Source organism: Rhodnius prolixus, unplaced genomic scaffold (genome assembly GCF_049639745.1).
Source record: "Rhodnius prolixus isolate KJV_2025 unplaced genomic scaffold, Rpr scaffold_3, whole genome shotgun sequence".
Lineage (NCBI taxonomy): Eukaryota > Metazoa > Arthropoda > Insecta > Hemiptera > Reduviidae > Rhodnius > Rhodnius prolixus.
Window position 1 is genome coordinate 24853635 of NW_027411603.1, and position 24596 is coordinate 24878230.

The 24596-nt window shown below is 33.9% G+C and overlaps 1 protein-coding gene across 3 annotated transcripts in view; it reads left to right on the forward strand.

The window, feature by feature from the left end:
- The window catches only part of LOC141453154 (homeotic protein antennapedia-like), a 1160806-nt gene that overhangs the window by 667838 nt on the left and 468372 nt on the right, over window positions 1-24596 (forward strand). The window contains exon 1 of one of the 3 annotated variants that reach the window (XM_074125978.1): window positions 7469-8443. The exons of the other annotated variants lie outside the window; for them this stretch is intronic. The gene's annotated coding sequence lies outside the window, so the exon portion shown is untranslated. Of the gene's footprint in view, window positions 1-7468; window positions 8444-24596 lie in introns of those variants that run through there. 3 annotated transcript variants of the gene reach the window in all.

Here is a 24596-nt window from a genome sequence, read left to right on the forward strand (position 1 = left end):
ATTTCGTTTTTGGTCAAGCGTGAGCAATCGCGGCACCTATCTTGCGGACAGCTTTGTCATGTCCAAATGTTGATGCAAAATATTATGTACCCGTTCATTCGAGATGCCCACAGCACTAGCAATCTCCACAGCACCTTCACTCTTCTGTCATCCATCACCATATCATGGATTTTATCAATGATTTCTGGAGTAGTAACCTCAACAGGGCGTCCAGAACGTTCAGCGTCACTTGTGCCCATATGGCCACTCCGAAAATTTTGAAACCACTTATAAACTGTTCTAATCGAAGGTGCAGAGTCACCATAATGTTTATCAAGCTTCTCTTTAGTCTCCTGAGGCGTTTTGCCTTTCATAAAGTAGTGTTTAATCAACACACGAAATTCTTTTTCGTCCATTTTTTGAAAATCACTCGACTTCCTCGATTCAAACGAATGCCAAACACAAAGAAATAGACCGATCTGGCTGAAACTTGGTGTGTGTTCTTCCAAGAGATGCTATTAACTAAACATAACCTCGATACGCGCCAGTGGTGCTATCTCTCTGACTTTGCACGGACTTTTCAAACGACCCTCGTAGTAGAAGATGAAAGGGTATTATTCTTTTTCTTGGTGGTCCTTAAATGTTCTAGAAGGACCTGGTTCATTATAGGTCAGTCCTTAAATAACAACGGGTAGGATGTTCTGGCCAAAGAAATTCTACATTCTTCTTATAAAATACTCTTCATTTTTTATCTACGTTTCGTATAATACTTTTGTCTTACATCAGAAGTTTTTTGAAATTTATTACCGAACTTTTAAATGTTGACATACGTAATAAGTAATAATAATAATAAATAAAGAAGCAAGAAAAATTCAGCTATCAATTTCGAAAAACTCCTGATGAAAGGCTCAGGTTGTGTCCGAAATGGAGAGGAGCAATAAAATATTTTTAAGATGAAGAAATTCTCAGGCCTTTGCCGTACATCCTTCTGTTTGTTAGAAGGGCATTTTCTGAGAAATTATAGGTTTTCCGTTTCGGAAATTTTAGATCACTTAAACGAAGCTAATTGAACTTTTATTTATTTTTTTTTTTTAATTTTCCTTTCATATTTATTTAATTTTTTAAAATATTACACTGTTAATATAAGAAAGCTCGTTGTAAATACATTACATTTTAGCTTGTGAAACGAAAACTAACTCCGAATCTCCATCAGGGATTCTTTTCTTTTTTTTTGCGTTTATTTTTGCTACAATCAGCGCGTTGGCGCTATAAGTAACAGTGATAACAGTAACAACAATAACAGAAGAATACGAGTGGAGAAGTTACCCAGCGGTAACACTCCAAAATAGGCTATTAGTCGCTCTCTTCACTTGAGAGGAGATCACGAGGCCACTATCTCTTAAGGCGTCTTGTCGGGTTGTCAGGAAGAGTTCTAGAAGAAAGATTTTTAGCTAGAGGATTTATATGAGATTGCAGGTTGTAGTGGAGTTTTCTGTATCTTGTTTTAGCAACTTGTGTGACAAAAGGAATGTTAAGGTCAGTGTGTATAGTCAAGTTGGAGACATAAAAAGGAGCGTTTACAATAGTTCGAAGAATTTTAGATTGTAGAGATTGAATTCTTTGGAGATTGGAGCGTTTGGTTGAACCCCACAGCTCTATTCCATACGCCCAGATGGGTTTTAAAATAGATGTATACATTAGTCTTTTGTTGTCCAGAGAGAGTTTTGATCTGTCGTCTAAGAGTCTTTTAAGTAGTCGATAGCGTCTGTTCAGTTCTGTTCTTTTGAGTCTAGTGTAGGGGTTCCAAGAAAGCCTGCGGTCTAAGTTCACTACTGGTAGAGGTGTTAGGTTATAGATGACTGGAGGAAGAGTAATGCGACGAAGAGTGAAGGTGATATTTTGAGACTTGGTTTCATTAAGTTTAATAGCCCATCTCTTGAACCATTGTTCTAAGGAGGAGAGATGTGACTGCAGGTTTCTGTGAGCAAGTACAGTATCATGATTAGTGGACAGTAAGGCGGTGTCATCTGCGTATGTGAGAAGTGTAGTGTTAGTATCTGTTGGTATGTCTGAAGTGTAAATGGAGTAGAGAATAGGACCCAGAATGCTGCCCTGTGGAACTCAAGACCTAAATTCAATGTTTAATTTTAAAAAAGAAGTTTTCATCTTTATAGGACCTCATCAAAACGGATATTCCAGTTAAAGCACAAAATACGTCATCTTCACGATTACACTATCTTATACTTACTGGAGTAAGAGAAAGTGACAATATTTCATTTGGTCTCTATTAATAATTAGATAATGCGTGTTTGTATAGCAATATAACTGAAAGTAGATATTTCTTTATTTCAAATTATGGTAATAAATCTATTATGAATATTATCTGTGAAATCAGGCTTCTGTTTGTACCCTTCATTTATCACATGAGATGTCTTATGAATGTTCCGTTTGTTGGTTAACTGCTCCAGTATCTATCATTAGCTCAGTGATCTATCATTGAAATAGACTCTCTGGTGAAATCTAGGTAAATAAACTAGATTGTATGTAATACATAACTGGAATTATTAAGTGCAGTCACCATTAGTTTTTTCATTTAAATACTTTTATTTACTTTTTAACAATGGTGTGCTTTTTAGACCTCAAGTTACTACGTACAGTTTGATAAATACTGATTTTGAGCGTCTATTAATTATTATTAAGATGATTTTTGGGGAACATCGAGGTGCGGTCATAAATACAAAAACAAGTTTTTGTTACTTCATACTAACGTTTCGATAAATTTGTTACCTTCTTCAGGGCATTGTAAAAACTTTTGTGGAATTAAATGTTTAAGCATCATCAACAGCTATGATTATCTGTTACCATTCAAATCGATTTAACCAGTTAAGCGTGTATGACGTGCATACACGTCAAACCAAATCTCTGTTACGGTGCGTTCGACGTGTATACTTATTAACCATTAACTATAAAAATTCGAAATTTTAATAAAATACAATAAGAATATTATTTTGTGGGATGTTTCCTTTATCTTAGCAATAGAACTGCCAAGTATTTTATACGGAGGGGGTGGAGGGAGTCAGCTAAATGATAGGTGATTGGTACATGTTTGGTCTCCGCATTAGAGATTGGGAATTACGCACACAAATGAAAGCTCTCAACCCTTGTGCAATGCCGTTTTTACTTTAGATAGAGATTCAGACCTCAGTACGAACATGATTTCATTTTGCACAGAATTCAAAGCTCTTTTCTTCCTTGTAAAAGCTCTTGCGTCCCCTAGTTAATTAGGCAATGCATACGTGAAGAAGCGGTGCAAGGTTTTAAATGAGCACAGAATGCTCTGTAATCTCAAGCCCCCAGAGATTGCAGAAAAAGTGCTTGCAGTGACTATTATGACGTAAACGTTTGGTTGTTTTGACCTGCGTTCGACGAGTATACACGTCATTGTCTGATTCTAATTCCGCACACTGTGGAGGATTTTTTCAAAACTAAATTCCACGCTTAACTAGTTAATAGAGAAGTTTTTATATAAAGGAACTTTATTCATGAAATTTATTTTATATTGTTATCACTATATACGAGTACATTAATCTTCTTCCCAAACCTGCCCTGAGCTTGGTGATGTAAACCTCATTCAAATCATCATGAAGAATCGATACTCACAGACTCTTTTGTTGTTTTTTTGCCGTCCTGAAACGTTATAGAACGATCTGGAATTTGTCAGTTCTTAAATTCTAAATAAAAGGATGTATTGGCCAGATAAATTCTTCATTTTGAAATAGTTTTTATTGATGATCTACTTTACGAGTAATATTCTTTTCTTTTTGTTAGTCTAAAAAACTAACGCCACACTTTTTTACCAAACTTAGACGCACCATCGATAGAAAAATTAACCACGATCAACTACGGCTAAATCACCTACCTCGCATCTAGTCAACAACTTCGATTCAACTGTGGATAACAAATCGATCTTTACTACCCACGTATTGGACAAAGTGGATTCCGCTAAACTGACCGTAGGTTTACGAATTTGAAGTAGAGTTTAGGGTGGCCATAACGATGTTATCGCGAGAATCCATCCAAAGCGTAGGAGAAAGTGAAAGAGAAAAAAAAGGGATGTTGCCATCACATTAATAACTCTCTTTTCTCTGTCGACGGGATTCGATGGCTGAAGAAGAAGGGGAAGAAGAAGAAGTATCCCTCGGCTTGTTACTAGTACCCAGTAGCTATATCGAGGGTGGTCATCCCAGCACAAGAGGTAGCGAGCGTATTGAAACCACTTCTCCCAGATTAGGGACAGAATTTGCATTTGCTTTTTAAAAGAAAATGTTTTGTAGATATTGGGCAAAAAATAAAAGAAGGAATATCTGAATATTGTATCCCCAAAAGAGAGAAGTAGCTAAGGAAAACGTATATAGTGGCTGGCACGGCCAGTTGTGCTGCCCATGAATCAAAATCTGGATTAACTAACCCCTCTGTACGTAAAATCCTGGGTATGGTGAAGTTGCAGAGGTAGTATCATCCAATAAATACAATCTCTTCCCATCGCCAGTGGATACGCCCTAGGTATTCTGCGCTATGAGCCCACAGACCCGCGCAATACTCTCTCTGTATATATATATATATATTCCTTTCTCTCACTCCGGCAAGCAGTACTAATCTCTCTGGCCTATCAATTAGACCTGGCTTATAGTGTCTTATTTATCTTGCCGCTGCTTCTAACACAACCGTACCGGCATATTATCCAATTGCGATTTGCATCTATATATTTACTAGAACATGTGGCCGCGTTTACGCGCTTGGACAAAGCAGAGCGTAAGTGCGCCCAACTAACTCTTCCCAGCCGCACAACTCACACCCACAAAAACAAATCTCCACATACACATGCACAGCCATTGTGTCCAGATTTACACCAGCGAAATAACCGGTAATCATGCATGTACCACTTGACAAATTACTGCACCTACCTCAATACCCATATAGAAGGGTTGCGTTATTTATACATATTACCGAACGCTCTTGGACAAGGAGGATCCCCCTGAACAAACACTCTCGGCCATCCGATGCATCCTGTATTGCGAGTAAATTAATCAGTTCTATCAAATTTGAGATAGTAAATAAGTCAAATTATTTGTTACAAGTTGAAAATGGTTAATGCAGTTTCACTAATGTTGGTGATTAGTTAAGATTTAGTTTAGGACATTGATCTATGCAATAAAACTATATTATGTATGAAATTAGTGCGCTATGTCGGAATACACATTTAGCTAAAATGTATTTGAATACACATTTCTTGTCAACATTTGTCACGAATCTCTCCAATTTACAATATTAATTAAAGGTTCAATTCACTGGGTGAAATAAAGAAAAACTAATAGTTTTTCAACCGGAAGTGAGCTAGACCTTGCAACTACGGACCATTTTACCACCTGAAGTAACGCCATTAAATGTCCGTTTAATTAAAAGCCATTTGCGGTAACAGCGTCTTTAACAAGACAATTATTGTAAAGTAATGTCCATTTTTTCAGGCTGGCTTTACATCTAACTACCAAATTTGGTATCGTGGATGGAGTCGACTAGCAAACGTACCTTACTATTAAATTCTCATTTTAACCATTAAATACAATTCAAGGCTTAGACCGGGAATCGAACCCAGGACCAACAATTTAGCTTTGCGCGCCTTGCCACTAACCTGCTCGCCTACCGTGGCTCCTTTAACAAGAAAATTATCGATATTTTTTGACGTCTGGAACAGGCGCGTAGAGGACATAGAATCCTCAGCGTTTTTTGTAATAAACAATAACCATAGTTAAGTTATCACGTACTTCAAGTTTGAGTTTTCTGGCATTAGCTATTTATGAATTATGCTACTACATCTATTACTTAGATTGATTTTATAAAGTTGAATAATATTCTATATTTTTAATTTTTTTGTAATAGCCCTAAAGATAACCAGGTGTAGATCGAATACATAGGCGATGAATGAGAAATACATAAAACGAGTCCAGCGATGAATGAACATTAATTCACAAAAAAAAAAAAAAAATGCAGTTTTTGGCGTGAATGAACAATACTAAATTCAACCAGGATAATTTAATAAGAGATAAGCAAATAAAATCTCAAATTTGAGGAAAATCGGTTAAGCGTGGCCCATTTTAATGAATAATTTGCGTTTTATTCGCAAAAAAATAGATTTCCAAATAATAATAATAAGTCAATTGATTGAGAGAAAGTGACGACTGACATTTATCTTTTTCAATAGATAATTAATAATTCTACGTGTTTTATTAATGTGTACATAAAAACGCATAACGATCGCTGAAGCGAAACCATGTTGAGGAGCAGCTTAAGAACTTTGCCTTCTTCAAAGTTATGTTTGGAATGTCGCCAGTATTTAAAAATATAACGAGTTCCTATCATTTATATAATATATTTTAGTAAGTTTATTCAATGCACATCTATCCAATATTTATTGTTGTTTATTGTAAAGTGATTAACTACATTGGCAAATATTGTTACTAATTGACTAGTGACTATTGCTCAGTGGCTAGTGCTTAGTGACTATTGTTTATTGACTAGTGCTCAGTGACTTGTGCTTAGTGACTATTGTTTATTGATTAGTGCTCAGTAACTAGTGCTTAGTGACTATTGTTTATTGACTAGTGCTCAGTGACTTGTGCTTAGTGACTATTGTTTATTGACTAGCGCTCAGTGACTTGTGCTTAGTGACTATTGTTTATTGATTAGTGCTCAGTAACTAGTGCTTAGTGACTATTGTTTATTAACTAGCGCTCAGTGACTTGTGCTTAGTGACTAGTGCTTAGTGACTAGTGCTTAGTGACTAGTGTTTAGTGACTCGTAAAATTAGATAATACTCTCTATTAGGTATACAGCCTCTCATGACCCTGAAGCTAGGTGACCTTGTTGCAGTTAATTTATTTGCAAATATACACAGTTGTGAATTTTAATCAAAATAATAATCTGTTCATGCGTTTAGGCGTTACATTCTTTACAAAAAAGGTTTCAAGAACTACATGTTTTTGTGAACTTATTATTCGAAATTTTTTAAATCTGTGTTGCAAAAAATAAAATTAATTAAAATACACTTATAAACGAGGATATGCCCTTTATTTTTAGTAAAATTTGGGTATTTTATATTTTATAGTAAATGAGAAAAAAATTGTCAATGTTGGGTGTTTTTCAACGTTACACTTTTTCGTGCAGTTTTCGATAATGGGACAGTCTTAATATTCAAAATTACTGTTGGATTTATTGGAGGCACGAAATACAAACGTTTGAGCTATGCGGGATTTTTTATTTCGTATGCTGGTGTGTTCTTGTACACATACATACGTACATACTAATTTTCAAAAACGGGTATTTACGGTGACCTTTCGGTATTGAAAGCCTGATTTAATGCTTCATGCATGTTTCCGTGATATACAGAAAATGAATATGTGAAAGAAAAATTACTCAGTTTAAATAATGAAATTGCTTAAAACGATTAGGATGAAACAGTTGCCATTTTCTTATTTTAAAATCCAAAGAAATCAAAGAGTAAGTTGTAAAGTGACAGGGGTGATAAACTAAGTGCGATTTGGACTTATTTGAGGTGTTGGTTAATTAATATAAAGTGCACATATAGCCCGTACAAATGAAGTGGACGGTGTTTTCTTTGGGCGAACATAGTTTATGGTGGGGGAACAGTGCACAGGCGCAATAAACCAGGCACATATGGCATCGGCTCAGAGATAGATGTGAGTGCAAGAGAGAGGACAACAACAGGACAGCAATGGCAAAGCAGGGCCCGGGGGGGTAGTAGACTTTGGCAAGGACGATGTGAGGGGGGCTCTGCCCCTCCACCGCTAATTCTATCCCCACTACCAACTATATTCAGGCGGTTCTATTCGCGCGCTCAATCCCTCTCATTTACTCAATACTAGCCTCTCGCTCTAATACTATAGACCATCTCACTCACACAAGCCTCTCCTTGCTTTATGGCCGTCCTGAGCCGGCTCCCGGCCCGTAAACCATTCCCAGTCAAGCCGACCACAGGACCGCTGGCCACCCGCTAGCCTACCTCGCTGGTAACCGTACCGAACTACTTCGTCATATCGGCCTTCACTGATAACATCTTATCATATCAACACAACATCATTTTCTTTGAAAAAAAATTTAACTGACAACTTTTTTTTAAAAATTTTTGGTAAATTAAAATCGCGAGTGTTTACTTAATTTTTTTAAAAAAATATTTATTGACTTTATTTAATTTTTTTGTTTCCGTTTTTCATTTTATTTATTTATTTTAAAATAAGGGGGATACCAAATTACTTTTTTGAAGGGCCGATCATATTTTTGTCCCACTTTCCCCTTCTGAAGAAGTTGAGGGTTTTCTGGTCTAGCGGCTGCTGCAGCGCCTAGGAAGACCGCAGCTGAACGTCCTATCCAGCAGCTGGCCCCTCTCTAGGTAAGTTTAAGTCACATCCTTTATCTCTTTGGCTACAAAAAAAAAAAACAAAATTTAAAAGGCACATTATTCCAGGCTGGGCCACTACTTCCCTTCATGTTAGAATCTTGGCGTCCACAGGATGAGGCTTCTCTAGGTTATCACCAAGCGCCTACTTAGATAAGAAAAGTTTCGCTATATTCCCAAAAGTTTCCCTCTTGTTTTTAATAAATATAAAAAAAAAAGAAATAAGGAAGTCAAGGGGCTTCGCCCAGTCTTTCTCACCTTGTCCTGCCTCTGGCTAAATTAAAAAAAAAAAAAATATTAGAATACAAAAGATAAAAAAAAGAAAAGTAGTAAATACGAAATGGGAGGCACCTCTAAACATAAAGAACATTTTATCCCAGCTGTGTATCAACAACAGCGTAGAATCGTATATACTTAGTATTATAACGTCTCAATTGAAGCCGACACTATAATCGCCAGGTTGGACTTTCATAACAGTTTATGTGACTGCTATAGTTTACAACCTGAAGACCGCCGCAGCATCTAGAAGAAGCATGCAATCATGCTTTCACAGCTTACTTGATACACCTCCTCAGTAAAACTCTTTCATATTTACGATATGACACCATCTCCACCCACCAAAACCTACCTTTCTGTTCTAACTTAATAATAAACAAAAAAAATACACCACAACTCTCAATTAAAAAATATATTAAAAAAAAATATGTATACAATAATACAAGTTATGAATATAACGAAACCTAAAAATGAAATTTATAACTTAATCGCCGAATACGTGGATCAGTTATCGCTGGTATATCTTATTTATGTTAGTTACAACCTCTTTCAATGCTATAGTCTTGGTTTAATGCCTGCCAGCATCACTAATAATTATGCTAATCCATTTTTATAGTTTATAGCAACGGTCTTGTGCCCTCAGCTCACGCATACATTCACTCATTTTACTATATACACAGGCACAACTAATTACAGTTGGTTCTAAATTTTTTTATTTCTATTTATTTTTTTTTTCTTTCCAATCACGATTTTGTTTAATAATTCTCACGACTATAGGATATCCTTCAAAATTTCTGCAAATTAAATTTAAACTAACAAAATTTGATGAAGTGATAAACCCAAAAATTTCATCTCCTTTTTTTTTGAAAAATATAAAAATGAATATTTTCCTTAATGCCTAATTTAAAGTGAAACCGAAAGTAAACATAGTTTTAGATTATAATCACAGGGTCATGGTATCGCTACTGCGATGACCCGGTGCCCTATCTACCCACGTGGTACATTTATACTTCTTCTCTTCGCCACTAATAAACTAGACGAAAAGCAATAATGTGGTTCCTTGTTTTTATCTATTTTTAATGCAGATGTATTATTATTAGTTAAATGATAGATTTTTATAAATAAATTGCATGAACTGGTTTGCATGAATATCTATTTTTTAAAATTTATTATCTTGTATTATTTAATTATATTATTAATTTAGCAGTTATTTACAGAAAAAAATGTATATATAAATTTGTCATTTACAACAATTAAATACTTCAAAATAGGCTCCAATAATTTGTTACATATTTATTATTCAAGGCGAAACTTCAATTTATTTATAATTTCAAAAATAAAATAAAAAAATCAAATAACTTAAGTAGTAAATTAATAATAAATAAGGGAAGATTTTATTTTTTATCTTCCTTCGTGCTACTTGTAATAAATATTACTAAAATTAAATTTAAAATAAAGAATTAAATGGACTGAACGTTCTATTGTCAGATTCAATAAAAATTTTAGCTAGCAATATTTGGTGGCAATATTTATAGAAGAGGATCCGCAATGCTGATCTTGTATTGCGTTCAGCCATATAGTATTCTTTTCTTCCTTTAATCCGGACGGATTTCCGATTTTTACCTAAACAATCTGAAATCTGGTGTAAAACTTATCATTTCGAGTGTTTATTGATATGTATTTATATATAATAAAAACGATAAGAATTTAAATTCATACAGTAATAAAATGTTTTAAAAATTGGTATGTCATAAGGAAGTTGATAGGTCTTCCACAATAGCTGATCTGGTAGTGGAAGATATTTTCACTTAAAATTTATCAATTACTAATTTTTTGGTCTGTGCGTTTTATTTCTATCTTGTAAAATGTTAAATCATATCGTTTAACATTGCTAATTTTAGAATGCTAGCCGCCTAAATCTCATAATATTCCAAGTGCAAGAAATATAGGCAAGAAAAACAGTGCCAGTAACTTAATTTAAAATATAATGAGATAAACTAGATTCTGTCGCTCGATGACAGACCAATAAAATCGATGGAACAACTAAGAAGAAGGTATTATTATTAAGAAGGCTGTGTTGAAATCAAATCTATAACAACATTGGGTTTGAGCAATGGTTAGGGTTAGCGGTGCTGAAAATATCTCTTGATTTGTAGCTGAATTGTAGCTGGACAGTATTTATCTAGATATCATCTGTTAATGCATTGTATTCTTTACTAAAGACTGGTCTCGTTTTTAATCATCCATCTTCTGTGTTTTAATAGTATTTAAACCCTAAAAAATATTGTGTGTTTTTTTGGGATGGCCGAACTTGATTAGTATCGCCATAATTATATTGGCATGTTAGGCAAGAGTTTTGCGAGCAGCACAGCATAAAAAACAAAATCGCGGCGAAGTAGCAGTGGTTTGCAGTAGATATCGTGGCCAAATATCCCCAATATTTCAGAGCTGTCTGTGCAGCTAGTCTAGGGTTCATTGGTCAGGTATGTGTATGGTATAAAAAAACATGTCGGCCTTGTCTATAATCCGCTGGTGATGTAATAGTTCAGAAAGTACGGAAGCAATCAACTTTAAGGTTTCTTCGGAAGGAAATGGTTTCTTGTTTTTTGAAGGATAATTATACATTCCTTTTCTAAACTAAGTATTCTCTCCTAATCACATGTTACTCATAGAATCTTGGAACGTGTCTATGGGTACAAAATAGAACTCAGTAAAAGTTAGGATAGAACTCAGGATGAGTAGTGAATTGGATCAATCGAAACATTATTTTCTAGAAAATCCAAAATTCTTTGGGATTCATTGAAAAATGAGTTTTCCGTCGCATTTCACAATTTGAGAAACGAGAAAAAGACACGGAATAAAGAATAATCCATTTTCTGTCGCAAGCGATGCAGCAATGCAATGTTCAACTGATTAGCCATCGTGTTAATTCTTACTATTTACACACAAAGCTTCTCGGTTTTGGATTACCCGTTTGCAAGGAAAGAAATCAAATTCCCCTGACTATCCAGTCCATTTCAGCGGCTCAGAAATAACTAATAACCTTCTAATGTTTGATTATCCAAAACTGATCTTAAATGATAAATATAAGCACGCATTTTGGATAAAATTAACAAAGTCTGTAGTATTTTATGATATTGTTTTGGTAAAATAAGATAATATAAGTTCTAAAAGTGTTGGTTGTCTCTGATTTCCAGCGCTTTTTTTTGGCCAAGAAATTATTTGAGTTTCAAGCGCTACTTAAATTGAAGTTTTCTTAGAAACTTTCTTAAAAACTGAGTACATTTTTAGTGGAAAACAATTACTTTTTAAGGTTAATCTTATTGAATTATCAGACATGGTCTTCGCTACTTAAACACTGCAGCTAAAACTGAAACATCTTTTTATAGCATTTGAGCACCGATTTACAGCTTTAAAAAATAATAATAAAAAACACCGCGGCAAAATTTAAATTTTAAGAGATTTTCTAACATTTATTTAGGAAAATTATTCTATAAGACTTTTTGTTTTAATTTTATTAGTTATTTTTATTGCGGAACTACCATATTTTAACCGAATTGTTTTTTAGCAGAATATATTCGAAATATATCGTATATATTTTTAAAATTTTCGAAATTTAAGATACCGTTCTTTAAAAAAAGGAACTGTCCACAAATAGGATCTGTCTAATCTCTGAACATTTTAATTTTCAATTAAGCACACTCCTACAACTTATTCAAGTACACCACTTAGTTACAATTTCATATTCGATATTCATAATTGTGACATTTTATCCTCCATCGTTCTGCTCTGATTTTGTTTAATTTTTTGCGCCCTAGATTTCTTCACCTTTTTTAACTCTTAATCAAACACTGCTTTTTGCCGAATCTCTCTATCACTGATATTCATGTTATGTACTCCTCTAAATATGTAGGAAAATGCCAAAAAATTGTATATAATTCTATTAAATGACGCGAGAAAAATAATCTTTTGTTTGATCGGTTCAGTAAATCATAATTTTTTATAGTGTTCTAATAATATTAAAATTTCAAATTTATAATCAATTTAGTAGTGTTTCGAGATTATACTAGAAAACTTAGTGAAAGTAGAGTTTATTTTGAACTTCAAAAACAAAAAAGTTGTTAAAATTGGCCAAGAATTGGCAACCTCGATCAGTTTAAAATTGTTTCATTTTGTCGTAAACGCAATTACGCTCTCTATTCAGCCAAAGAATATCTGCATTTTCATTCAAGCTTAAGCTTATTCACTAAGTTCATTCAAGATTCAATTTCACTCTAAATTGGGACCTTTTTGAGGTGTATTCTTCCATTGACTTGTGACTTTACTTCTCCAATTTTTGTATCTCTTCATCATCAACTACTTACTTTCAAGAGCCATCTACTTATCCCAAAAACTATTAATTAGTAAACTTCATCCCTTTAAGTAAAATACCATGAAAATTGGCCAGTTACAATTCTATTAAAATCCGATAGAAAAAATCATGGGTCTATCCTGTTGAGAATAAAAAACCTTAACCACCATCAGACTTTTTTAATGGCTTTAATAATTCCAAAATTTTAAAATTCACCACAATTTAAAGATATTCTTTATTTAAAAAACTGTGAATTTACATTAAGAATTGTGAATTCAGTTATGTTTTCTTCTTAGGTTTTGAACTGATTTACCTAAAAATGTTCAGTCATTATCTGAAAAATAGTTTAAGATAGGTTGTTTTTTTTAACTCAAATAAATGATTAAAAGAATTTTTTAGATTTCATAAAAAATTGGTCAAAAAGTCTCATCTTCAACCACTGATCACTTTAAAATTCATCCATTTATTGGTGGATACCATTAAATGTTGAGTTTGCCGTTTGTACTAGCTCTCCTTTCAATTTGTAGGTATCATTGCACCCAAAAGATTTCCTATCTAAATTCAGTACAAAAATTAAAGCCTTTAAATTTTCCTATCTAAAATTCAAGAAATTTAGAGTTATTTCGTCGAACGAGAAATTTGAATGGTTCTTTGAAATTTTGATCAGTAATCTGGACTGTTTATCTAGGCCAAAACATGAAACTTCTCAACTTCGCCGTAATGATACTCGTGTAGTGGTTTATAAATGTTAGTTTTCTGTTCTTTGAATATATTGACCAGCAGACTGCTTCGTTCTATCTCCTTTTATCTTCTGTTCTTCTTCAGGTCGTTCTTCTACTTCTACAATCCCTTCCACAAAGACTATAAGTCATGTGTGGGTCGCTAGATGCTGGCTTACCTGTTCTTTGTTTTCTTTTATTTCACTTTCTTTATTTTCTTTTTTTAAGTTTCTTTTGTATATACTTCTACCTTTCTTCTACCGTTTTTATTTCTGTAGTCCTCTCTTTTTCAAGAGTAGAAGTTTTATTTCCTTTAAATATTGTGCTTAACTAAATTCCTATATTTTGACGCTACTTTCGTCCAATGGCTGAAGTGTATATAAAATTTTATTCATTTCCTTAAATAGAAATTTCAAATATCAATCTTATGAATGAATTTTGTATTGAATCAGGTTTGCACGACCTTCCATCGGCGACCACTGGGCTTGGTGTGCCGAATCGATCGTTTTAACTATTGCAAACGATATTATTCATAAAATAGAATTATAGTGCGATAATCCACCTGGCCCGAAATAGCACAAACATAAGTTGATTCAAATTTAATAACAAAACCGTGTTTATACTAAAAATTCAATGAAAAAATCTCTGAAAGCATGAAAAGAAAGACGGAACATTAATTTTCTTAAAGTAAGTAATTAGGAAAGCGAATTTAACAAACGCGTACCGGTGGCTACTAGTGGAATTCAGGAACGAAGTTATTGAATCGATATATCAAAGCAAACAATATCTTGCACAGCTGAGATATCTATCGCTCGCGTCAAATCGGTGCAAGAAGTACTTAGAGTGCCTAAAGAAAGGTGGCAACGCTTCAGTAAAGATTGCAATTGGTTAAATACGTATTTTATGGCGATATGAAGCTAAAAAAGTAAATTCATGGAGTAAACAAATGATAGCGGTGAAATAAAAATCAAGAATGTAGAAAAAGAGAAAATGAACTATAAAAATAATGTCCGGAGGCCGGCAGTGCACTCAAAAAAGCTCCGGGCGCCAATAACCTTAGATGTTCACGCGCCTTAAATGATTAAAAAAAAAAAAAAAACTATAAAAATAATGTTACAACAAAAACTAAGTGAAATGAAATACAAATAAGATGTAAAAGATGTAGTAACGGAGTAGGAGAAGAAGGAAAAAGTCCGCCAAAAGGATGATATAAAGAGTGTCTTAAATGATGCAAGCGATGCGCTTGAAGTCCAAGGTAGAAATAGAATGCAACTAAGATGAAAAAAAAAGTAGAGTTGATGCGTTGGCCAAATCTACTGAAGATACAAAGAGATTAGGTGATGAACTGGAACTTAGGTTTGAGAAGATGAAGATGGATCTACATTCTGCTACATCCTCCAAGATGGAACCACAACCTTTGGCTTGAGGTAAAAATCAAATAACAAGTAGAAACTATGTTCGTTGTAACAGAATTAGTCATGTTCGAATTTCGCAAAATAAGTATATTAATATAAGATTTTGTGCTTATAGAAGTATCACTTATCTTTGCGAGAACAAAATATACACCATTTGTAACCGATTTTAAATCAAGTTTAGACGATATAATAATGGGGTCAGTAAATTTGAATTGCTTCATTATCTTGTAACAAAACCTCATTCTGCATTCCCCTCAAAATTCAGTTTAAATTTAAAGCTACCTGGACAGCTAAAAAGCTTATTTCCAAAATTTATTTATTTCCAAATACCTGAGGTCGTGAAGCGAGATTAAAACGCTTGCCCAGAATCTAAAACAAAGTTGTCTCCTCTAACAGATTTCGTGCAGACATTATGAGAAGTTGATGTTCCAAATTCGTAACTATTGACATAAACTGCCTCTTAAAAAGTGAAAAATAAGTATACTTTAGAGTGTTGTGCTTATTGTTCAGGCGTGCTTTTATGTGTACTGTTGCAATTACTACCACTAGGTGTAAATGGAGAAGGACTTAGTTAACATTATGTGTTTTTTTTTTATTATTGACACATTACACAAAATATAAAGTCTGACCAAGAATCGAAACCACTAGCACAATAAATCTTAGACAGCCCACGCCTTTAACCTTAGCTACCGTGGCGCCTTGTATAATGCATTTAAAACTGACAGCAATCAAATTCGGAATGTAGATCCGAGAGCCGTTCTCTAACTGACCTGATTATGCAGCTTTCACTTGGATAACCCCAACGGCTTCACTCTTACCGTAGCTGTATAAATATTGTAATAATAATAAAAAATTAATTCGAAAAAGAAAAGAAAAATTAAAAAACTTTCCTTAATTAATGCGATAAAATTAATTGTTAATCAAAGAATTATTTGAAATTAATTAATAAATGCTAAAGTATTTAATTTTTAAATACAATGATATCTTATTTTGGGATATAAGATACTAAGAGTAATGCCGCGAAGTCGTTCAAGATTTAGAAAACTTAAATTTAATTAAAGAACTAAAGCGAGCGATCCAGAGGTTGATCAGAGTTGTGGTTCTTCAAGTGGGCCATCTTAAGATTAGGTTGAAGAGCATTCCTAGAACATAATTCAGAGTTTCAAAATACTTGACCACCACCAAAGGCACGGCATTCTTCTGCGCAGGCTATTACAATGTTTGGTTCTTTTAGTGGCCTTGTTTTCTTGTATGTTAAACTAGCCAATCAGACGATGCCTATTATGCTCTAGTTGATGTTAAAGCGCGGGAAATCGGAGGAAGGAAGTAACTGAATTGTTGTTGCAAGTTACCGAGGATGCTACAGCCTCGGCTTCTCGCAATTCAATTTTAATCAGCTTGGATTTATGTTGTATAATTAGTTAAAGACTTTAAACTTCTGTTTTTTTATTAGATAAAAACTGGTATTGGGTGATCCAATTAGTTTAAGAAAGAGTCCATATAATCCGCGTCATCTTTCGGATTTCATTTATTTCAATATGTTTAATAGCCAATAAAAATCTTTTTTGCATATTTGCTAATCTTCAGTTTCTAACGGTTGAAGTGGTTAAGAGAGCGGTAAACGCAATATGGATTTCTAAAATCTTCTTCTCCAAGGTAATTAATATCTGACAAATTCCGTATTCTAAATTTCTTTTCAATTTGTTGCAGCAGATTTTCAGTTACAAATCCGTTAGTATTATGATCAGTTTGGGGATAGAGTTAATTAATGGAACCGCAAAGAATGTTTAATTGCAACTTTGATATTGCAATTCGGTTTTTGGTGTTATACAGCTTTGCTATCAGTATAAAAAAGTACTTTCGTTAGAAAGTTCTGTTTAATTTTAAGATTTGCCACATTTAGGCTGGGAGTAATTCTTCTAAAATATATAAATATAATTTTTTACCTTTATTTTTAATCGCGAGGACAATGTGTCCAGTGATTTCTTTTTTAGCGCACTGCCGGTCCCCGGAGAGTGTCCCCTCGCTATTCAATCTACTTTTGGACTAAATCACCCAGTTAAATACATCATAATTAATTTCCTTAACATTAAATGAGGGTAATACACAAAATTGCCCAGTTATCTGAAGTTTAATGTATTGTGAACTCACATAGAATGGGTTTCCCAAAAATATCGAACAAGAAATAATGTGAGTTAGTTACAGTTAAAGAACTATCTTATTTTTCAGACGGGTATAAAAATCAAAGCACAAACATCTGTACTAAGTCAAGTACAAAAATAGAACCCAGTACTATTCTAAAAAAGCGCAGTATCTAATGTAATCCTCTAAATACTTTCACAGAAATCTATCCAGGAAATCTAAGACACGATTTTTAATAGAAGTTACGAACGACTCAAGCAAAAAGGGAAATATACGAGGGTCGTTTGAAAAGTCCGTGCAAAAATAAAAACTAATTAATTTTTTGAGGTAAACCTTTTTTATTTTTCAACATAGTCTCCTTTTAGGCTTATACACTTCGTCCAACGCTGCTCTAGTTTGTTGATCCCTTCCGAATAATAGGATTTGTCCAAGTCTGAAAAATAGCCATTCGTTTCTGCAATCACCTCCTCGTTTGACTAAAATCTTTTTCCCGCCAGCCATTTCTTCATATTGGGGAACAAATAGTAGTCCGAGGGAGCCAAGTCTGGAGAATAGGGGGGATGTGAAACGAGTTGGAACCCTATTTCTATTAATTTTGCGACCACAACTGCTGAGGTGTGAGCTGGTGCGTTGTCGTGATGGAAAAGGACTTTTTTGTGGGCCAATCGTGGGCGTTTTTCTTGCAGCTCGGTTTTCAAACGGTCCAATAACGATGAATAATATGCACCTGTAATAGTTTTACCCTTTTCCAGATAGTCGATGAGGATTATTCCTTGCGAATCCCAAAAGACAGTCGCCATAATCTTTCCGGCCGAAGGAAAGGTCTTCGCCTTTTTTGGCGCAGATTCCCCCCTGGTAACCCATTGTTTAGATTGTTCTTTGGTCTCAGGAGTGTAGTGATGTATCCATGTTTCATTCACAGTGACGAAACGACGCTTAAAGTCCTGCGGATTCTTCTGGAACAGCTGCAAACCGTCCTTGCAACACTTCACACGATTTCGTTTTTGGTCAAGCGTGAGCAATCGCGGCACCCATCTTGCGGATAGCTTTGTCATGTCCAAATGTTGATGCAAAATATTATGTACCCGTTCATTCGAGATGCCCACAGCACTAGCAATCTCACGCACCTTCACTCTTCTGTCATCCATCACCATATCATGGATTTTATCAATGATTTCTGGAGTAGTAACCTCAACAGGGCGTCCAGAACGTTCAGCGTCACTTGTGCCCATATGGCCACTCCGAAAATTTTGAAACCATTTATAAACTGTTCTAATCGAAGGTGCAGAGTCACCATAATGTTTATCAAGCTTCTCTTTAGTCTCCTGAGGCGTTTTGCCTTTCATAAAGTAGTGTTTAATCAACACACGTAATTCTTTTTCGTCAATTTGTTGAAAATCACTCGACTTCCTCGATTCAAACGAATGCCAAACACAAAGAAATTGACCGATCTGGCTGAAACTTGGTGTGTGTTCTTCCAAGAGATGCTACTAACTAAACATAACCTCGATACGCGCCAGTAAGTGCTATCTCTCTGACTTTGCACGGACTTTTCAAACGACCCTCGTATAGAAGATAAATTTTTACCATTCTCTGGATCTTACATGTCGGTGAAATGCACTTCAAATTGATTTCGCTTTGATCACGCTGTACCCATGAACTGTAGTCCCAGAAGATTCTCTACTTCTAGAATCAAAAAACGAGCAAAAACGTACAAAAATTGAAAAAATCATCTGTAGAACTGTAATAAAATTCCTTTACTTTAATAAAAATATAAAAACAGCATAGTTCTTTCAATTCTAAAATATAACAGCAATTTATCTATTCTAAATTGCTATCAATTAATAATAAAAATCTTCTAAATTTATTACTAATATTTATTAGAAAATTAATCAACGTAAATTTAATAAATTTGTATCACCTAACACTAGTCGTTAGAAATGTAAATATTTGCATCAAACGGTCGTTCTATCTCCTTGTGCAAACTATTTGTTTACACGCTATTACCTCTCAATAGGTTTATCATTAACGCCATATATCAACCGGTTAGCCAACATCATTAGTATAATTTAAGATTGGAAATCGATGTTTTATCCATAATTCTTTTTTCTTTTGGTTTTATTTTTAACATGCACATTTTGATTACAATTTTAGACCAGAGCTTAAAGTAACCAATAAAACGGTTTTTTGTTCTGGTTTTTACCTTTGCCGAGGTAACTTTAAATGGTGAAGTTTAGCTCGTTGTTTTATTTTATTTTCTCTTGTTGTACATTTTGAAGTAACCGATATACTTACAGTTTTTTTTTTTTTTTTTTCAAGAATTGCTAATTAACTGGTGCGGTCATTTCTCTCTGTTTTGCAGTTTGGTGTTGCTATTTGGACGGCAGATTGATTTATTAGGTATTATCTTTTGAATTCATTTTCTTATGGTTTATTTTTGTTACTTTGTCTGCTATAGTTATGGGAGTTTCTTTCACCAAGAGTCTACATTTAGTGTACAATTTCTTCAAACGCAATGAAAATTTTAAAAATAAAAGGAAGAGCTATTATCACCAATTTCAGTCAACATTTTAAATTATTTTTTGGCAAGCTTACCCACCAACGGACTAGTCCAGGGGTCGGCAACCCGCGGCTCGCGAGCCGCATGCGGCTTTTTTATCCAAATTTTGTGGCTCTTCAGCCTGCCAAAAATATATTGTATAGTTTAGTTTTATTGAAACGAATGAAAATTCCGTTTATTAAAGATATTTTTTCAAAAATAATTTTAAATGTGATAGGTTCGAAATTGAATGGAATTACATGATTATATATTGTAAAACTGCCGCCTTTTCATTCGTTTAGTTATTATTTATTTGTTTATTTACTTTGCAATATGTGAAAATAAATATATAAAACATTTAAATGTTATTGAATATCATAAAATAATATATATTTATATATTTTTTTTTATTATCCTTTTAATGTAATTTACACCTGTACCTACAGAGTACAATAAGTAAATGCGATAAGCGTATATTAATAGCGTGGCAAACGTGAATGACGGTCATCCAGAGACGGCCGCCATTAGTCACCCAGTTGGTCACGGGGCTAACGTCGCCTCAGCCGTCTTCGAGGATTGGAGGGTAGCGTAGTTGTAGACAAATTTGCAGCTAAAGGGTTGGGATGAAATGAGAGTTTTTGGTGAAAATTTTTATATCGAATTTTGGCAAGTTCGGAGATGAGTGGAATTTGGAGATCTGTATGTATAGTGTGGTTGCTAACATAGAATGGGGCGTCTAGTATGCGGCGGAGTATTTTGGATTGTAGTGTTAGTAGTCTATTGAGGTTGGATTTTTTAGCTATTCCGTAAAGTTCGATTCCGTAAGTCCATATTGGTGTGAGAAGGGCTGTATAGAGTCGTCGTTTGTTCTGTAGTGAGAGTTTTGAGCGTTTGTCGAGTAGCCTGGCTAGAAGTTTGTATCGTTTGTTTAGTTCGGTATGTTTAAGTCTCGTATGGGGGTTCCAGGTAAGTCTCTTGTCTAGGTACATTCCAAGGTACCGCACATGGTCGTCTGGTGGGATAGGTGTGTGATGTAAGAAGACAGGTGGCGTAGTTTGACGTTTGAGTGTGAAGACTATGTATTTAGACTTAGTTGGGTTAATTTTTATACGCCAGTTTTCTAACCAAGGTTCTATTGAGTGAAGGTGGGACTGTAGTGAGCGTACTGCGAGGATAGGGTCAGAGTGTGTGGAGAGAATGGCAGTGTCGTCAGCGAAGGTGTAAATAGAGGTATTAAGGTTAGAAGGTAAGTAATAATAATTTATGAATACTAATGATCTACAGTGTTGTTCATACTATCATCCTTGCGGCTCTTGGTAGGATTTATTAAAATTATTTAAGGAGAAAGGGCTCTCTACTTAAAATGGGTTGCCGACCCCTGTACTAGGTCATCTTCAGGGCTTGTGCATGTAGACAATTATTATATTTTTTTTTAACATTTATTACATCAAACATCAACATTTGGTGGTCTCCTAAATGTAATGTTTTAATATAAATTATCAGGTATATTTAGTTTGTAGAGCAGCGATAATAGAACCTAAACCTTAATAATCAGAACAGTAGACCCAACAACCTTTGATCTTAGAAAATGTCTACGAGTATAAGCCCTGAAGATAACGTAGTCCTTAAGTCGAAATCTTGGCATAAATAATACAAAATTGTAGCTGAAAATTGGAAATAATCTTTCTCCCTTCTGGAACACCGAATCAGCCACTAAAAACGATTAACAATATTCTCCAATTATGAATATTATTAACAAAATTTGCTGAAAATTGTCTACTGAATGCGCAAGTAGACCACGCAACTTAAGCACAGAAATCTAATTTTATTTATAAACTTACGTACAAAAATACTGTAATTTCTAATATATGTCCGGTTATGTTAAATTAGATTGGGTCTCAATAGTTGAATTAAAAAAAAAAAAAAAAAAAAGATTAGCGAAATTTTGGGAAGGGATTAGCTATGCGGTTAGCATATTGGATTCCCACGTGGAAGATCCATGGTTCGAATCCAACTGCTTGGCCCTTAGATTTTTTTTCTTTCTAGGAGCTACTCGTACTTACTCCTAGGACAGTGTTGTCTGTAACGAGAGAATACTGTCCGGAGGCCGGCAGTGCACTGAAAACAGTTCCGGGCGCCAATAACCTCAGATGTTGACGCGCCTTAAATTATAATAATAAATAAAAATAAGCGAAATTGTATTTTACTTTTCAATTTTTTAGCGTTTCGTTACCTTGCGCCTATGCATAATAGGCCTTTTAATGCACTCAATATTAATTTAAAAAAAAAAAAAATGTCTTGTAAAAAACCTATATCTTGTAATAAAAAAAAAATTATATTTTTAGTTGTAGACTGCTGTTGTGCTGTTGGGCGCAAGGTTACCGAATCATTACAATATAGAAAAGTAAAATGGACTTTTTGTTACATTTTAACGGTTTACCCCAATATTAATTTGCAGGCAATATTTACAAGGGCAGTGCATATTAGATAATGAATAAATATTGAACGAGGAAACAGTTATTCCCCAAGATATTTCCGCCTTATCTATTTACTTAAAATGAACTAGTTTTTCGTGACAATCATTTTTTTAAAATTAAAGAAATTTATTACTTGTATCACCCATTTATAAACCAAAAACCAGCCTGATTTATTTAGTTGGAACGAGTTTCAAAAAAATAAATGAAACCAATTATTATTTTGCGTGAAGATTTTCAATACCAGATAATTTATTAAGAGATAACAAATAAATATTTGTAAAAACAGCCGCCATATCAGAATAATATTATAATTAATAATAACTAGACGTAAAAACTGGTAATAATTTATGAACAAATCTCCTTGTTGCTAATATTCACCTTATTTCAGATCGCTAGAGTGCTAAAGCACCTCAACTCTGCTGCAATAAATCATTAATTATATGAACAATGCGATAAATGAGCACGAAATGTAGTGTGTCCGCGATTAAGACATTCCTCGGCAGAAAGTTTACTGCAACGAAAATGTTTTAAATGATTTATTTATTTCTGAATTCTTTGTAATTTCTAAGTAGAAGTATTATCTCCATTAATTAATTTTTTATTTTTATTTTACTTTTTTATATACTCTTTTTATTAAAGTAATCGCTAATTTTTTCAGGCGGAGATTTTTTTTTCTAACAAATAAAACGTAGAGTCATACAAAGGATTCGAACTGGGGATCTTCCATTTACAAAACCAAGCTTTTGGCCACTAGACCAACACCCGCTTTTAATTTTTGTTATTAAAACTGTCCGGTAGGACAGTTGTATAAGGGTTGATGGCCAAAAAGGTGCACGATAAAGCGAAAAACACCCAACTTTGACCATTTTTTTTCTATTTTTTCTATAAAAGATAAAATTCCCAAATTTTCTTTATAATATAGAGCAAATCCTCCTTTATAACTGTAATTTTTTCGTAATAACTTAGATCTAATAAAAGTAAGTAAGTAAAGTAAAGTAATTGCCTATTTCTTCAGGCGGGGCTTAACGTCCAACTACCAATTAGGTATCGTGGACGGAGGCGACTAGCGTACATACTTTAGTGTAAATTTCTTTTATTAACTATTAAATAAAGTCAAAGGCCTCTAGACCGGGAATCGAACCCAGAACTACAATATATATTAGCTTCACAGGTCTCGCCTCTAACCGCTCGGCTACCGTGGCGCCTATATAGATCTAATAGATTTCTAGAAAAAAGTTAGCAAAAACTAGGAAAAATGGCAATTTTCAGAAAATGTTCTTATTGTTGTTGTTGTTGTTGTTCTTCTTCTTGTTACCTTTTTTGTAAACAATGTAGAACCTAAACGCGTGAACCGATTTTCATGAACACATAGCTGGTACAATCTTATTATTAAAAACATAATTTAGTTTTAATATAAGTTTTTTATTTCTTAAGTTAAAGTTGAACAATTCCTGAAATATGATTTTAATACTTGGCCCGATTTAAAAAGCTCTGTTTTCATTAAAGTTTATTCTAATCAAGTTTTTACTACAACTCATTACTCAAAATTATTCCTGTTATGAAAGCTTAAGTGACCAGATACACAACATGATCCTGTAGACTCGCTACTCTTTAGCACATACCTCTATTATGCAGGCGATTTCCTGCAGGATATTTAGTCTTCAATATAAAAACAACACAATTAATTTCCAACCAACTAATAAATTAATGGAATAATTGAATTATTCAACTACTATTAGCGACCTGAAAAATTAGATAATTTAGATAATTATTAATTCAGGCTGTAATTATTGGTGGCCTTGTAAAGTGAATATATTTAATGATAAGAATTATTTTTATTATCTTTTTTCTCGGGCAAAAGGCCGGCAAAATGGTTTATCATTATCATTATTAAATTTAATGGGCCACAATTTCACTAAAGTCAACTTTTACTACCCACATGCACTACCCAAAAATGCACAAAGAGGGTCACAAAATGCAGTATATAAGTAAAGTAATGCCTATTTTTGCAGGCAAACTTTACGTCCAACTGACTAAATTAGATGTCGTTGACGGAGGCGACTAGCAAACATAATTTTTATTACAAAATTCTTGTTTAAATATTAAACAAATTCCAAAGCCTAACGACAAAAATTCCAAACCAAAAATCGAACCCTCTAAAACCAACAATACATCTTTTAAAGTTATTTGAGTTTCAGCGTTTGAATCTGCAAACTTCAGATCAATTG